This window comes from Littorina saxatilis, linkage group LG8 (assembly GCF_037325665.1).
Source record: "Littorina saxatilis isolate snail1 linkage group LG8, US_GU_Lsax_2.0, whole genome shotgun sequence".
Taxonomy (NCBI): domain Eukaryota; kingdom Metazoa; phylum Mollusca; class Gastropoda; order Littorinimorpha; family Littorinidae; genus Littorina; species Littorina saxatilis.
In genome coordinates this window covers 58185202-58201078 of record NC_090252.1, presented here as the reverse complement: position 1 = coordinate 58201078, position 15877 = coordinate 58185202, and the positions used below count along the sequence as shown (strand labels likewise).

Here is a 15877-nt window from a genome sequence, read left to right as displayed (position 1 = left end):
GAGTAATGTCCCCTGCGAGCCAATTACGACGTCATCCGGCCGAGGTGTTGAGGGGGTCGAAAGCGATCCGACAGAGGCGAGTGTAGATCTCACAGAGGCGGAGGTAGATCTAACAGAGACGGAACGCAGATCTTAACGTGTCCCCTAAGACATGTTTGTCCTCGCTTCGTCCCGTGTGGTCCCCGATCCTTGCCGTTCCGGGTCAATGGATACACCCCCTTCCCTCTCCCCCCCCCCCCCAATACCCTCCTCCCCCCTCCGTCCGGGAGAAGACTTGTGTATGCGTATAGCTGTACATGCTGTAGTTTTAAGCGTCTGGCAAGAGAGAAATATACGCTGTCGTGTTTTCCTTTTGCGAGTCCGACAAGCACACTCTGTAGATCTCTCTGATTTACTGACACCTCCCGTCTTGTTTTTTGCGCCTACCTATCAAAACAACTAGCTAGCGCATGTGGCAATGTGTTTTACTGCTGGAAGAAGGAGGAACTGAAAAGGGGAGTGGGGAGTGGGGCTGTATAAGCTTGGAGGGGAGAGGAGGTTTGAATATTTTTTAAATCAAATAAATAAACAAATAAATAAGAAATTGACATTTCATCATACATGATGGCCAAAGCAAGCGCAAACAGACAAAAATACACAAGTTATCGCTGCCCCCTTTCTGAACACCTCCCTCTCACACATACACACACACACACACACACACACACACACACACACACACACACACACACACACACATTAATAAATGTCCTACAATTCTTTTTTAGTCACCGAGCTCTTTAATATTAAGGAGTCATGTGCGTCTGTCAGTCTGTCAGCATGTGTGCACGTGCAATTGCGCATGCGCATACGATCGCCCATCTGCCTGTCCGCCTTAGACTGTGGGTGAGCCGTTATGAGATTTCCAGAAATAGCTTCTGCTTCACCGGTGTTCATAAAAATGATGCCAAAGTACATCATGATGTGTGTAGTATTTGCCAGCAATGGCGCCACTAAGCGTTCAACCAGACTGCTTGTTAAAATGCCATGTTGTTTTTTTGACGAACCGATTGCGTCTCTATCCCCCGGTCTGAAGATTGACAGACTCAGGGGAGACCACCCCCGTTGCTTGCTCTGAGTTGAAAAACGGAACAGGAACCAGTTTATGCATGTATTGGAGACCGAGATGACAAAAACAAATTTATCATGGCGGGAGAAAAAGCTGTAAAAGCAGAACAAGAAGATGGAGAATCAAGAAGGAAAAAAAAGAAGAGTGTACAATTTATTTCATTGTTCCAGGCTGCACTCGTCCCTGGCGTTTGCTATAACTGCTGTTGTCGTTGATAGATGGAGCGCAGCGCAGAGAGACAAGGCTCCAGAAAAAATAAGGGAAAATTACAATATGAAATCTTTGAAACTGTATTCGAGACAAGCGGAGAGAGAGAGAGAGAGAGAGAGAGAGAGAGAGAGAGAGAGAGAGAGAGAGAGAGAGAGAGAGAAAGAAAGACAGACAGACAGAGAGAAACAGAGAGAGACAGACAGACAGACAGACAGATAGGCAGGCAGGCAGACAAAAAGACAGACAAAGTGATAGAGAGCGAGAGTAGAGAGGAGAGAGAGAGAGAGAGAGAGAGAGAGAGAGAGAGAGAGAGAGAGAGAGTGTGTGAGTGCATTCGTGCCCTGATTTACTGAGACCTCAGTTTTGGAGTTCGTTTCCAAGCTTTCCGTTTTGAGTTTTGTTTCGATACGACGGAAAACAACGGCTTTTACGCTTGAAAACTGAGAACTTTCGTAAGCATCAAGATTAGTTTCCATTGACAAAGTTCCTGCGCTCGAAAGCTGTGTGTTCTAACCACAATTTAGTGTTACTTCCAGGGGACAAGTGTTTGCTAAATTACTATGATTTAATATGACCTTGGAGTGACCTCTGGCCACAAAGTGTAAACAAGTTATGATTAAGATTACATACACAGCTGTTTTGTAGCACAACATGCAGGTTTGCTGTTTCTCTGACATTTTTAGGTTTTTCTTTGGCAAATGTCGTGATTTTGTCATTTTCCAGTTTTAACATATGTCAATCACCACTACCCCAGGTGGCTAACGAGAGTTCATGCAGTGAAAAGAATTTCACTTTGGGGAAAACATTTGCACATTTTTAGAGCACTCCTCCCTTCAATTGTACTCTCGTATCCGGCCTCTTATAGTCCCACCTCTACACTGAGCCTTCCTCGCGCAGTTTATTTGGTATCGTAAGGCTCAGCAGTTCTGAAAGCTCCAACATATGCTCTACCCATCCGGTCGCATTTACAGGTCCTGGTGGTTTAAACAACATTTTATTTCGGTCTTTGACAATTCCCAGACATAAAGTCATCATAAGGTCTTTGACAATTCCAAGAAATAAAGTCATCATAAGGTCTTTGACAATTCCAAGAAATAAAGTCATCATAAGGTCTTTGACAATTCCAAGAAATAAAGTCATCATAAGGTCTTTGACAATTCCAAGAAATAAAGTCATCATAAGGTCTTTGACAATTCCAAGAAATAAAGTCATCATAAGGTCTTTGACAATTCCAAGAAATAAAGTCATCATAAGGTCTTCGACAATTCCAAGAAATAAAGTCATCATAAGGTCTTCGACGACTCCAAGAAATAAAGTCATCATGAAAAGGAGCATACGTACAACAAGTAAAATACGTGTAAAACGTACTCAAATGGACACAGACATTTTGGGGGATTGTAATGACATATACAATGATAGCCTAAAATCTTGTGACACTGTCTCCTTTACCCTTGTTCGTGCCTTACCCCATTCTCTCTCCACCAAACACTGAAATAGTAATGGCAAACAGCAAGGTGCCGAAGATGAAAGCATACTGTAGTGGAGCTGTTTCAACAAACCCAGGAATTTTCATGGGGGTTCCGTTTGTGTTGTTTCGCCTGCCACGCACCACCAGACGGCGCTGAGTAGAGCTCCGTTCCGCCAATGACATCTCGGCACGTCATCAATGTTTTCACACAGAACACCCAGCGACAATTTACGGCGTTCTGGTCAGAGCGAGCGACACTGTCTTTGTGCTTATGATGTTCACGCTCTCTGCCTTTTCCTTTTCATCCCCCGCGGGTTAGGGGGAGTCCCATATTGGTTGGGACGAGAAAGAATTTACCCGATGCTCCCCAGCATGTCGTAAGAGGCGACTAACGGATTCTGTTTCTCCTTTTACCCTTGTTAAGTGTTTCTTGTATAGAATATAGTCAATTTTTGTAAAGATTTTAGTCAAGCAGTATGTAAGAAATGTTAAGTCCTTTGTACTGGAAACTTGCATTCTCCCAGTAAGGTAATATATTGTACTACGTTGCAAGCCCCTGGAGCAAATTTTTGATTAGTGCTTTTGTGAACAAGAAACAATTGACAAGTGGCTCTATCCCATCTTCCCCCTTCCCCCGTCGCGATATAACCTTCGTGGTTGAAAACGACGTTAAACACCAAATAAAGAAACATTTTCTTTTCCTTGCTGTGGTTTTCTCGGTTTCCTTGCCGTGTTAGCTTTTTTCTGTGGACAGATTTTCTTTTGATCAAGGACCAAGGGATATCGCTAGAATTTTCGTCGGCAAATTTGCCTTAGTTGTCATACAAGTTTTGGCAATTTTCGGATATGTTCTGCAGTCCTCGGATTAATTTTTTTTAAACACCTTCCATTAGCTCATGTATCTCATTTCTCATACTTGTTTTCTTCAATATCTGTAACATTTAGTCAACACTCTTTGTACTCAGGGACGTTGATAGCACAGCCTTGATTAAGAAAATAGTGCTTCTGATGATTGCTATCTTCTCTTTAGTGTTTCAACACCTCATGCTTTCAGTGTAACGTAATTCATGTAGGTAGCTCCATATAGATTGATGCATGCTGTGTACAAATTATGGTAAGGCAGGTCGAATGATACCCAGCGCTTTTAATACCCAAATCCTAATCTCTGGATGCACATTTACTACGATTGGCTTCGTTCTTTGCTGAACAGTATGAAGACAACGTATGTCGCACTGCACCGAAACACGGCCCTGAGAGTCTTCAAACTATCCTGGGACGACCGACTTGACTTTGCTGCTGACAGTAACTCACACACACACACACACACACACACACACAACACACACACACACACACACATACACACACACACACACACACACACACACACATACACACACACACACACATACACACACACACACACACACACAACACACAACACACACACACACACACACACACACACACACACACATACACACACACACACACACACATACACACACACACACACACACATACACACACACACACACACACACACACACACACAACACACACACACACCTGCCTCCCTCCGCCTCACCTTCGCCCTCACCCTGCATCTCTCTGTCTCTATCTCTATCTCTCTCTACCCTCCCCCTCCTCCGCATACACACACACACAAAGTTCATCACCTCGTGTGAGCTTGTCCTCGCTGAGTCCCATCAGTGCGAACGAGGAATTAAACCGAGTGTGTCTCACAAAAAAGACAAAAAGACAAGGGGAAAATGAAGGGAGATTGTGGAAAGGGGGAAGCGGGGAGGGGGGGGGGGGCGGGGGGGGTTACGTACCAGATGACACTACAACGGATGTTCAACTCACGACGCAATGATCACACCGCCAAGCCTCCCCCCTCCCCCCCCCCCTCCCAGTGACCACCAGCCAGTTGCTCTGAATTAGCATTGCGCGCCATAAAAGACCTCTCACCATTATCTTTTTAACATCTATCGCCCGTTCCCCCCGGGGCCTTTAGGGCCGCGTAAACTGGCAGTGACTATCGAGGGGCCGTAAAGGTGGAGGTTTAAGCCCTGGAGACAGAGGAAGAGCTGGGGGAGCCGGGCAGAGTCCGGCAGGAAGAATGTCCGCGAGGTGCCCCCCATGCAGTGCAAGACCTCGGTGGGACGCAGCGCACTCACTGCCTTCCCCGTCCTCCTCCTCCGCATCTTCCCCTCCTCTGTCAGCCCCTTGTGACCTTCTTCTTTTTCTTTTTCTTCTTCGTTTTCTTCTTCTTCTTCCTCTTCTTCTTCCTCTTCTTCTTCTTCTTCTTCTTCTTCTTCTTCTTCTTCTTCTTCTTCTTCTTCTTCTTCTTCTTCTTCTTCTTCTTCTTCTTCTTCTTCTTCTTCTTCTTCTTCTTCTTCTTCTTCTTCTTCTTCTTCTTCTTCTTCTTCTTCCCGGCTTCCTCTTCTGATCCTGTCTTCACACCTGTTTGAACCGCCAGTGCCACCACCCAATCTCACCCCATCATTCTATCCCTACACACCTTCGATCTGTTGCGTTAACAATTGTTTGCGCGTACGCGCGTGTGTGCTTCTTTCGTTGTTTTTTTTCGATGGCTCTGAATCTGCTTTGATGGTTGGCTAGGGCTGCAATCTTTTTGGTGGGCCAGGACAGCAGCAGAAACAGATCTGTACCTGTTTTCACACTGTCGTCTGTGCACTTGCATTGGCGAACAACATCCTGGTGGACAAAGTTAAGCAGGGTTTTGTCGAAACCAGATGTTAACAAAGACCTTTTTTCGGTGCACCAGATACACTTCAATTTATACACCCGACATCTCGTTTTATTTTATCACGCGATCGGTAATTTTAAACTGATGCACCGAGCACCAGTTGTTTCATTGAATTTATTTGCAGGAGCTCGCTATTGTTCACCGCCGAGAAAGTGAGCCGCCCTGGCGAGTCATAACTTTTATGCAGATAGGTGTTGCAATTGGCTTCCAGTCGCATCCAGGCGCACCGAGCGAATGACATAAAGAGCAAATGGAGACGTCGTGAAACACGACTCGCCTGAACGGAATGACTTGAGTTTATGTGTGCCGCCATGATGCGTTCTTCCTGCCCGCCACACACTCCGCGCCTTCACCACCAGAGAGCGCTACAGTCAAGGGAGGTCACCGATGGTGATTGAGGTGTAAACTCTCCGCGACTGAATGAACTCGTCTTTGGATTTCTGCCAGAGCTGATGCATGAGACTGTAAATGCCTTCTCTTTCATCATGTTTGATAGATTTTTCTTTCATGAAAATCGTTCACTCGCAGCTGTTAGCTCTACCGTAAATAAAAAAAGACTTTCCACTGACTGCCCATAAAAAACTGCCATCAGAATGAACCGATACATACATGAGGTAGAATCAAAGTTTACATGAGAGTAACACTGAAAATCACTTTTTGTTACCAATCCTTTTTTTAGTGCATGTCACGAACACCGTCAGTGTCTGTAATACACGTCTTCGTGTGTTTCAAAAATGCAGCCATTTCTAATTGATAAAAACCTTAATACAGCTCAATTCGTCTCCAGAGTCAGCCTTTTCCGCACCGAACGGTTTGAAACCACTGTTCACACACACACACAAAAACACGCATCCATTCACCCTCCATAAGGACACAAAGCACAAGCCCGAAAAACCAGCATGAACAGCATTGATATTAACAACCAAAAGGCAAAGAGAAAATCCCTACCAAATCTGGAGAAAATCCCTTGTTTCCGCAGGGGGGCTGACACGTATTGAACGTTTGTTCGGACTTGCAGTGGCCGTAACGTATCGCGACCGTTTTGACAGACACAAAGATGTTAATTGATGCCCGCTTCAAACGCGAGGACAGGACAGGAAGAGGCATCGTGACTGCGCCGGACCGGACAAGCGCGCCGCCGAGGTGCATATTTACTGATATTTACTCTCTGTTTTCGCGCTAAATCCCCATCCTCGGCCCCTAAATGACAAAACGATCGAGTTGAGCCCCATGATTTATCCCCCTTGCTTTCCGCCATGATAGAGGGGCCAGTTTTCTGTCGTTGGCTTCACGGACACTGGATGATGTTTACGAGCCAGGGCTCCGTTCTTTTATGTGATTTTCATATCACCGTCTCAGACGGTTTACCATCTTTATGACTGTATTCAACACGCCTTTATGCGAATTTCATCAAAACTACCAGATCGGCTTGAAGCTTCTTCACGGGTCGTCAAGGTTTGATGTACTAGTCTACGCTACCTGTACTTACCTTTGTCAATCGCCAGGGTTTGGTGTAGTTTACAATACCTGTTCTCGTATATCTGTCCATCGTCAAGGTAAAATGTTTAGTACTCGCGCTACCTAGACTTGTCTCAGTCAATCGTCAAGATTTCAATAGTCAAGATTTGGTCTCGTCGTAGACGGGCGCTGTGCGGGTGGTAAGACGTCGGCCTCTCAATCGGAAGGTCGAGGGTTCGAATCCCGGTCGCGGCTGCCTGGTGGGTTAAGTGTGGAGATTTTTCCGATCTCCCAGGTCAACTTATGTGCAAACCTGCTAGTGGCTTATCCCCCTTCGTGTGTACACGCAAGCAAAAGACCAAGTGCGCACGAAAAAAAACCTGTAATCCATGTCAGAGTTCGGTGGGTTATAGAAACACGAAAATACCCAGCATGCTTCCTCCGAAAGCGGCGTGTGGCTGCCATAATGGCGGGGTAAAAACGGTCATACACGTAAAATTCCACTCGTGCAAAAACACGAGTGTACGTGGGAGTTACAGCCCATGAACGCAGAAGAAGAAGAAGAAGGTCTCGTCGCTTTTTCTTATCTTTGTCAATCTTCAAGATTTAATTTAGTTTATGGTAGCTTTACTTATCTGTTAGGGTATGCAAAAAGTCCAGATTCAGCGATGTTCACGCTTATCTCCACCCACGCTTATCTCCAAACACAGTGATAATGTATTGCATGCAGTGAATGAAGTGAAAGGGTGAACTGAGGACTTACAGAGGTCCGGATAGCCTTGTTACGCGAGACATACAAATTTCACGTTTATGCATTTCCGGAAATGGAATTCACCAATTATTTTCAGAACCAAAACTGCTCTACACAACCCCAACCAACCCAACCCAGTCCGTCCTCTAACAGAAAAAAAGGTTGTGAAAGATAAAGGTAATTTTAGCCGAGCTACTGATGCAACGGATTCGTTGTTGAGGAAGAACACGCTTTCTGTGCGACCCTTTCAATGTAGACAAGGGATGATAAGTTAATTGGTTTGTTGTTAAATATATGTACTATTTAGTTGAGCTTCAGTTTGAGACTTTTAACATCTACACACACGCAAAAACTAACGACTACAAGCATAAAAGTGATGTAAGATATTTGGCACACTCAACTTCAAAAGACGGAAAGTCTGAATGGGAGTGACAACAGGGTAGGAATCACACGAAACAGCCAGGAAACCCCCAATAGGATGTAACTCATGTGTGAGCCGCCCACACAATAATACCCACGATTACATACAGTGGCAATGTTCACATCGCTTTTTCAGGCGTTCCCAACATTGTGATTTGTTTGATGCACGACCAGCACTTCCGCCGGAGAACACGGAAGAGCATGTGTAGGAGAAGGTCACGGATAAGAGTCGGGTGCCTCCAGAGGCCTCGCTTTGACGACGTGCTAAACATTGCCGCACGTGCTGCACGCGCTCGCTGATCACGTGACAAGTGAGCAGCGGGTGAAAGGGCAGGGGAGGGAACCCAGGGGCGGATAACTCACCACGCTCTTTATGGCTCTTTCCAGGACCGTTACTTTATTGCACAACGCGATCTCGCAGCTACTCTGCTCTGCTGACTAAGCGGGGATCCAGCTTTGTCGTAAAAATCGCATCCGGGGTGTTTTTGATTCGCGGCGATCGTAATGGATTATTGGAGCTTCTGGGGTGTTTATGTGCTTGTCGGGTGGGATATGCCGTGAAGACGATTTTTGGTATGGTGGTTATGTGTTTATTTTTCGTGTGTGGTACCTGTATATTTCGGAATGATTATTACGATCTGCGTGTCTGCTCAGTCACTTACAACACACACACACACACTCTCTCTTTCTATTTCTCTCTCTCTCTCTCTCTCTCTCTCTCTCTCTCTCTCTCTCTCTCTCTCTCTCTCTCTCTCTCTCTCTCTCTCTCTCTCTCTCTCTGTTTGTTGGTTGTTGGTTGTTGGTTGTTGTTGTTGTTGTTCTTGTTCTTGTTCTTGCTGTTCTTGTTGTTGTTGTTGTTGTTGTTGTTGTTGTTGTTGTTCTTGTTGTTCTTGTTCACAGCGTGAAATCCAGATTACAAAAAAGAATCAAACAAGCAACAAGTATTCAACAACATACACAATTACCTAGAAGTCTACTTTCTGTCATTGTAAATTGGCCGAGGGAAATCCGACATAGGAAGAGCATGCCCAAACATTGTTCCTTTGCGATTTCCCGATAAGGCTCCAAGTGAGGTTCCACCTCACACTTCATGAATCAATCTCAAAATGTTTACTCTTCTTTTCGTGTTTGACGCTACTTTCTTGAAGATGTTTCGTGAGATAATCTCTTCTTCTTTTTTTTTTGTCCTTGACTTTCACTACGTTGGTGACGTCAATTTTACGGGACTTATTCGGGAAACAACTTCTACTTGATTCATTGACAATGTCTTAGTGTGTGACGTCACTTTCTCGAAGATGATTCGGAAGATCGCCTCTACTTTTTTGTATAGGGTCCTCGATTAAGACTTTATCTTATACGTTATCTGCTTGCAGGTGTGGTTCCAGAACAGGCGCACCAAGTGGAGGAAGAAGCACGCGGCAGAAATGGCGACGGCCAAGAAGAAGCAGGAACAGGTTGAAGACATGGAGAGCACCTCAGACCTCGATGACGACTCCACCAGCGATGGCTGCAAAACAGACTGCAACTCCAGCTACCTCTCGCCTCCCCACTTGTGAGGTCCACTGACCCCCGTATAATATATTATTATATTACCCCCTGCCCCATCGCCACCCTTTATTCATCTGTAAGAACTGGCCCCCTTTGCCTCCTGATTTCACAGGGGATTGGGCCTCACTGCAGTGATTATTTCAAAGTCCGTGTTCAGGTCTCGTCCCTCCTCCTGATGTCTCGTGAGATGATGATGTCAGTGTTCTGTTCTTTGGTCTCGTGAGACGTGTGCGTGACCTAGAGTGGTTTTCTGAGACTTGATCAGACTCGGTTAAATTGCGAGACCTTGTGTGGTTTCAATCTCCGTTTTCGCAAGACAATGTGTGGTGTCAGTCTCGGTTTTAGCGAGACTTCTTCATTTTCGGTCTCGAGAGATTCGTCGTTGATGGTATGCTGAGGAAAACATTCTACCTTTTTAGAAGTGTGGACTTCGGTCTGAGACAGCGGTTTTATTGGACTTTTGCAAATGGGAGAGTGTTGAAGGCACGAAGCACTAACTGCAGTTGCTTCTAATTCTGATACTGTCGGATGTGCACTCCTCTAGACAAAGATACGGTCTTCTTGTTCTGTCAGCAATAGATGAATAAAGTCAACGCCAAAAGGACATATGAAGAAAATAACTGTCCTTTCACAAACTGCGAGGCGGAATTCTGAAATGTACTGACTGTCTTAGCGTATGTGTATACTGTTCAACCTAAGACTTTGTCATGCACACGAGACAGTTGGACTCGGATGGCGAGACCATTCAAAGTGTTTGCTGTTTATATGAAATGGGTGAGCATTCTGGTAAAAGCAGTAAGGCCAACAAAAAAAAATTGTCTGTTTAGGGTAACCCGACCGACCCTATCGATTTGGCGCCGACCCAAAAACTTTTTTTTGATTTCAAAACAAAAACAACAAAAAAAGAGGTAAAAATGCTAAAAAGAGACATTTGGCGTTTCTTTCTCTCCCTTTTATCTGTTTTATTTATACGTTAGTTTTGAAACATGTATTCATCAAATATAAGAAGTGAATGTTCAGCCAACATAGCATTTACACCAACAACAACAACAACAAAAAACAAAAACAAAAACCTACCTACCTACCGACCCTACTTTTTTTGGTCATGTTACCCTAAACAGACAATTTTTTTTTTTGGCCTAAACAATGGGGCTCACACTTTGAATTGAGTCAGAAACGCATTACCCTGTAAAATAGCTTTAAACGACCTTCTTCGGCATTTTTCCGACGGGAAACTTCGTACGAATGAAGAGAATTCTAACTTCAGAGTGCCCAGATGAGATGAAAAGCCGTCTTTCAGCAAGATTGCCACGATTCCGATTTGACCTAGTCCTCCAAGAAACACCGGTTGTGGTGGGGACTTCTGTTTCAAACGACCTGTGACTGTTGTTGACAAGTCCCTGTTTTTGCAAACGATCATTTTTGTGCCATCAACCTCAGTCGGGATGTTTTCCTAACAAGAACAACAATAATCCTGCAAAAGAAATGAAAGGACAAGATGTCTGTGAAGGTAAAAAAAACCCACAGGAGCACCTTCAGGACTGAACAGTGAGGAGAGCTCTGTTGGTGGTCTTGTGTATTATTCTTGTTCGTGGAGCGAGCAGAATGACTTTGCAAGACACTGCGCACAGACAAACATCTTTATCACTGCACCTGAAAAACGTGGGAGATTCTAAATAAAACGGCGTTGGTGAGCACAGAGAGCGGACTTTGGGGCTATCACCAGAATTAGCCTCGTGGCTATCTTCAGAATAACCCCGTGGAACTGACATCACAAACTGAGCCAGAAGAGTGAATATTTTCATTTTGAGATTCATTCAGTGTGACGACGAACCACACACGGGGCTAAATAAGGAGACTGGCGACTTCGCATCAGACAGAATTTTGACAAGTACATTGTTTGGCTAATTAAGCACCTGCTACAACGAGTAGCGGTTTTTATTTCTCCATTTGTAAAATTGGTAATTGAAAGTACGAAAATATCTGCAATAGACAATGAAGTGTAGTAATTGGAATACTTATGACAAAAATGTGTAATTAATGTAACGAGTCATGCGTGTGTGTCTGGACTGTTCGGATGTTGTTTTTCGTGGTTGTATTTTTTTTTGATTATTGTTTGGTTGGAAAGAACAATGACAGTTAAATAGTGTTTTTTTTTTATTACCGTGTGTGTACTAAATCAGTTCTTTTGACAATATTTTCTATTAGTAATCGGAAGAAGATAAACGATTGTTTTGGATCGTGACAGACTTTGTTTCTGCCCAAACATTTGATGGAAAGTAAACAAAGCCCTCAAATAACGCGATAATGGAAATTGAAAAAAATCGATCGATTTCGGGAAGAATAACAGGAACAGCTGAGGCTACACAACAAAGTGCTTCTTCAATGCAGAAATTGCATTGGATGAAGAATCAAACTAAAGTAAAAGAAACATTCTTTGTTTTTAACATCATGATCGACCTGTGAGAGTTTGTTTTTAACAATGCACTTTAATTGTTGAAGAGTAGTCATATGCAGATCAGAATAAATGCCTTTAACGAAACAAAGTTTGGACAATTCTTAATTATGCTTGTGAATTTTTTTTTTAAATTGAATCATGATATATTAATGAAAAGAAAAACAATAGAGACACGAATACGAGCGTATACTTATTACAATGTCCGAACCAGTACAAATTAAAAAGATTGTCACAATGACGGATAAAACAAGATTAGTATATTATTGTGTTGATTATGCTTGTTAAATTATGTGTACCGTGGAGTGTATGTGCGGTGTGTCTACGTGAACTGATGAAGTGCCAAGTTGAATACCGAATGTTTGTTAGCAGGAACTTTGCTGATGTATTCTGGACTGTACAGTTTTATTTCTTTTGTATGTAAACATGTTGTATAAAGAGATACCGTACATAATGTTGCTTCTGTTGTTGTTGGACTTTTTCCCACTCACATTACGATGCGAACGCATTATATATTTTTTAGAAGAAAAAAAATGTTCTTTCAGACTTTGGTTCTCTGTTTTGTTTTTCTTTCTGTAAAGAAGGTTTATAGTTCAGAATATTTTAAAAGTTATAATAGGAAAACAGTTGTGTCTTTAGAGATAGCTTAACAGCTGGACAATGAATGATGTGCTTTAGATAGAACAGAAATATTGCTTTTGTTTTGTCACAAGTTAAGCTCTGCTTGATATTGTTTTTGTCGATCGCGCTTGAATAGAGCACCCGCAATACCCACATGGCTCGTAAGCACGAGTTTGTTTATTTGTTTTGTTTTGTATGCATTTTTTGTTTGTAATATGACTTCGCGGATGTTAATTATAGGTCATGGCCCCCTGCATGACAAAGCGTAAACTTGTTTTCCTCCCCCCCCCCCCCCCCCTTCATATCTTGTTCAAACTTTAGCAGCTGATACACTTTAATTGTTATCACTTGATAGAAAAGTAGCGCAGCAGTGGCAAACTTTTTCGTTTTTGGTGCTGTTACGATGACAGGTTTAAAAAAAAGAGTATTATTAGCCTTGCGAACGCCTCGGCTTGCAGTGTCCTTTAAACTGTGATCCCGTCATTAATTTCGAGTCTGGGCCGTGTAATTCCAATGTCTCCTTTCTCATTCTAGCCCACACACCTTAGCCCTTTGACAAGAAAAGCCATAGTCTTCATTATGTCCCATGTCGTCAGCGGTCTGCTCGCTAGGCTCGCATTCGTTGAATTCTTGCATCGCCTGGCTCGCCGGTTATTTTATTTCCCTTTGCGGATGATATCCTTTCGGACAGGAAATCGCCAGACAATGAACCGCCAGCGCCCGCTCATTGTTGTGTCGGGGTGTAAGATTTTGCAGAATTCATTTGGGCCTAAAGGAATCGATAGTGTCAGCTTTGAGGGGAAGTTGTTACTGAGATAAAGGCTCAGTTCGATGGTGTTTCACTTTACAGAAAATTATAGGAGTGAGTATCTTGGCTCAGCCCTAAGGTGTTTCAGTTTAGTCCTCTCAGAAAAGAATACACGCGTAACAGGAGTATCTTGGTTGAGCTCAAAGGTGTTTCATTGCATATAAGAAATGATAGGCCTACTTCAGCTTAATCTTATTTGAAAATAATTTTATTATTATGCAGTATAGTACTAATCTTTACAGGAACGAATAATACGGCTTCAGCTTAGACGTTATTGCAAAATGTTCCTATATATAGAATGTTACTTGTGGGACTCACATCCAATGATGTTCATTGAGTCTTTGAGAAAATCATCAATGGAAGCTTTCAGGAAACTGTGTAAAATAAGTGATAAATTGCAGGTTCAGCTGTGACTGGCCACATTGTGCTTTCCTAGACCGAATTCGACCTTTTTTGGAGTGGACTAATATTACTTTTATAAGTCGCGTTTCGCTTTCTTGGTGCAACAACTGAGCTCATTTTTAGTCAGTAAGCTGTGACTGTCCGTTTTGGTAGGTTTCGCTTGAAATTTCGACCGTGACTGAAATTAATCTTTTAAAAAAAAAAGATATCCATTAGCAGAGCATTAAAAAACACACCAAATTATTATTTGTCTTCGGTAATGAAAGGTAATATGTGGGCCTGGGCCTAACTACAACGCTACATTTTAGGGCAGACCTGTATTCCTATTACGACCATGCAGGAAAAAAAGGCCTATTCTCTGACACAGCAGTTACTCAGACTTAAAAACAGAAAGTAGTGTCCATTTACAGAACGCTCAATTCAAAATACTGTAAACAGCAGCAGTTAGTTGCTATGGGGACCGTAGACTGACCAGGATGTACTCTAGACGGCAGATTAGTGATCAAAAAATGGATGGCACATTGAACTAGTCATGGCGGGCAAACAGACACTATCGCGCGCGCGCATACACACACACACACACACACTGACTCTCACACACACACACACACACACACACACACTGACTCTCACACACACACACACACACACACACACACACACACACACACACACACACACACACACACAGATCAAGTAGCCCTCGACATGCAGCCTCGGACCTCCGGTGAGCCGCCCAGCCAACCCTTGTATCAGAGTTTCGCTTTTCTATTCCCAGATTATTAACTCCCGGGTCTTTATTGAAACTGTTTGCACTGCATGAAGGAAACGTGATAGAGTTGCCTGCCCCCCTTCAGTTCCCTGCAGACGACCGATAACATTGTGACAGGGGAGGTAACCCCCGCCATTTCCGGGCAACAAGATGGCCGCGGCGAGAGGAAAGCGGTAACCAGGCTGTTATCAGACGGGCCAGACTGCAAGTGAAAGGACTTGGCGACAGGGTTTTTGTTGGGGTAAGGGGTGAGGGGGAGGGGGGGGCTGAAGACAAGGGGGTGGAGTAGAGGGTGCCTACTTTGTCAGTGGCGGCCTGGACTTAGCGTTTAAAGTGTGGGATGTATCAATCACCGAACGCTGGCAAACTCCAAAGCTGTGCTCTCATTTCACCCTCTTCGAAGAATCAGTTCAGATGAACTATGAAAAGGTAACACATAGTTTTGTTTAGAGTGTGTGAGGTAGCCCGGAAGATGTGTCAACCACGTGACACTGGACAGCTCTAAAGCTGTCCTCTCACTTCGCCCTTTAGGGAAAATAACTCGGGTTAGATGAACGCCAAACTGGAAGGTTATATTTTTGAGAACAAATTAATGAGAGAAACATGTCTAGATCTTAAGCTGTGCTGTCCAAGCGAACGAATCCCCGAAGACGCAGGACATAATGAACACGATGGCTTTTCTGTGCTATTGTCCTTATTATCTACCCCACACTGGAACACACCCACACACACACACATACACACACACACCCACACACACACACACACACACACACACACACACACACACACACACACACACAAAACATTTCGTTTCGAAATGTCGCATAATATTTGCAGTCGGCATAGCTGCTATTCCGTTCTAAATTAACTTTCCCGCCCACCCAACCTCCCCCCCCAACCCCCCCCCCCTCTCTCTCTCTCTCTCTCTCTCTCTCTCTCTCTCTTTCTCTCTCTCTCTTAGTATCAGTAGTTACCTTTCCTGCTTACCAGTTCTTTTTCGTCTCAGGATTATATCGCTTTTTTGCCATGAGGGTTTTTTCTCTCGCATTTTCGTGTTGTTTTATCTGTTCTTCTTTTCTC

General features: G+C 43.7%; 1 long non-coding RNA gene across 1 annotated transcript in view; it reads left to right on the top strand.

Annotated features, from left to right (window-relative positions):
- Positions 1–15559, top strand: part of LOC138973939 (uncharacterized) — a 37095-nt gene extending 21536 nt beyond the window's left edge. The window contains exon 2 of the long non-coding RNA XR_011458226.1: positions 9562–15559. This is a non-coding gene — a long non-coding RNA (uncharacterized lncRNA). The remainder of the gene's footprint in view (positions 1–9561) is intronic.
- The last annotated feature ends 318 nt before the right edge of the window (positions 15560–15877 follow it).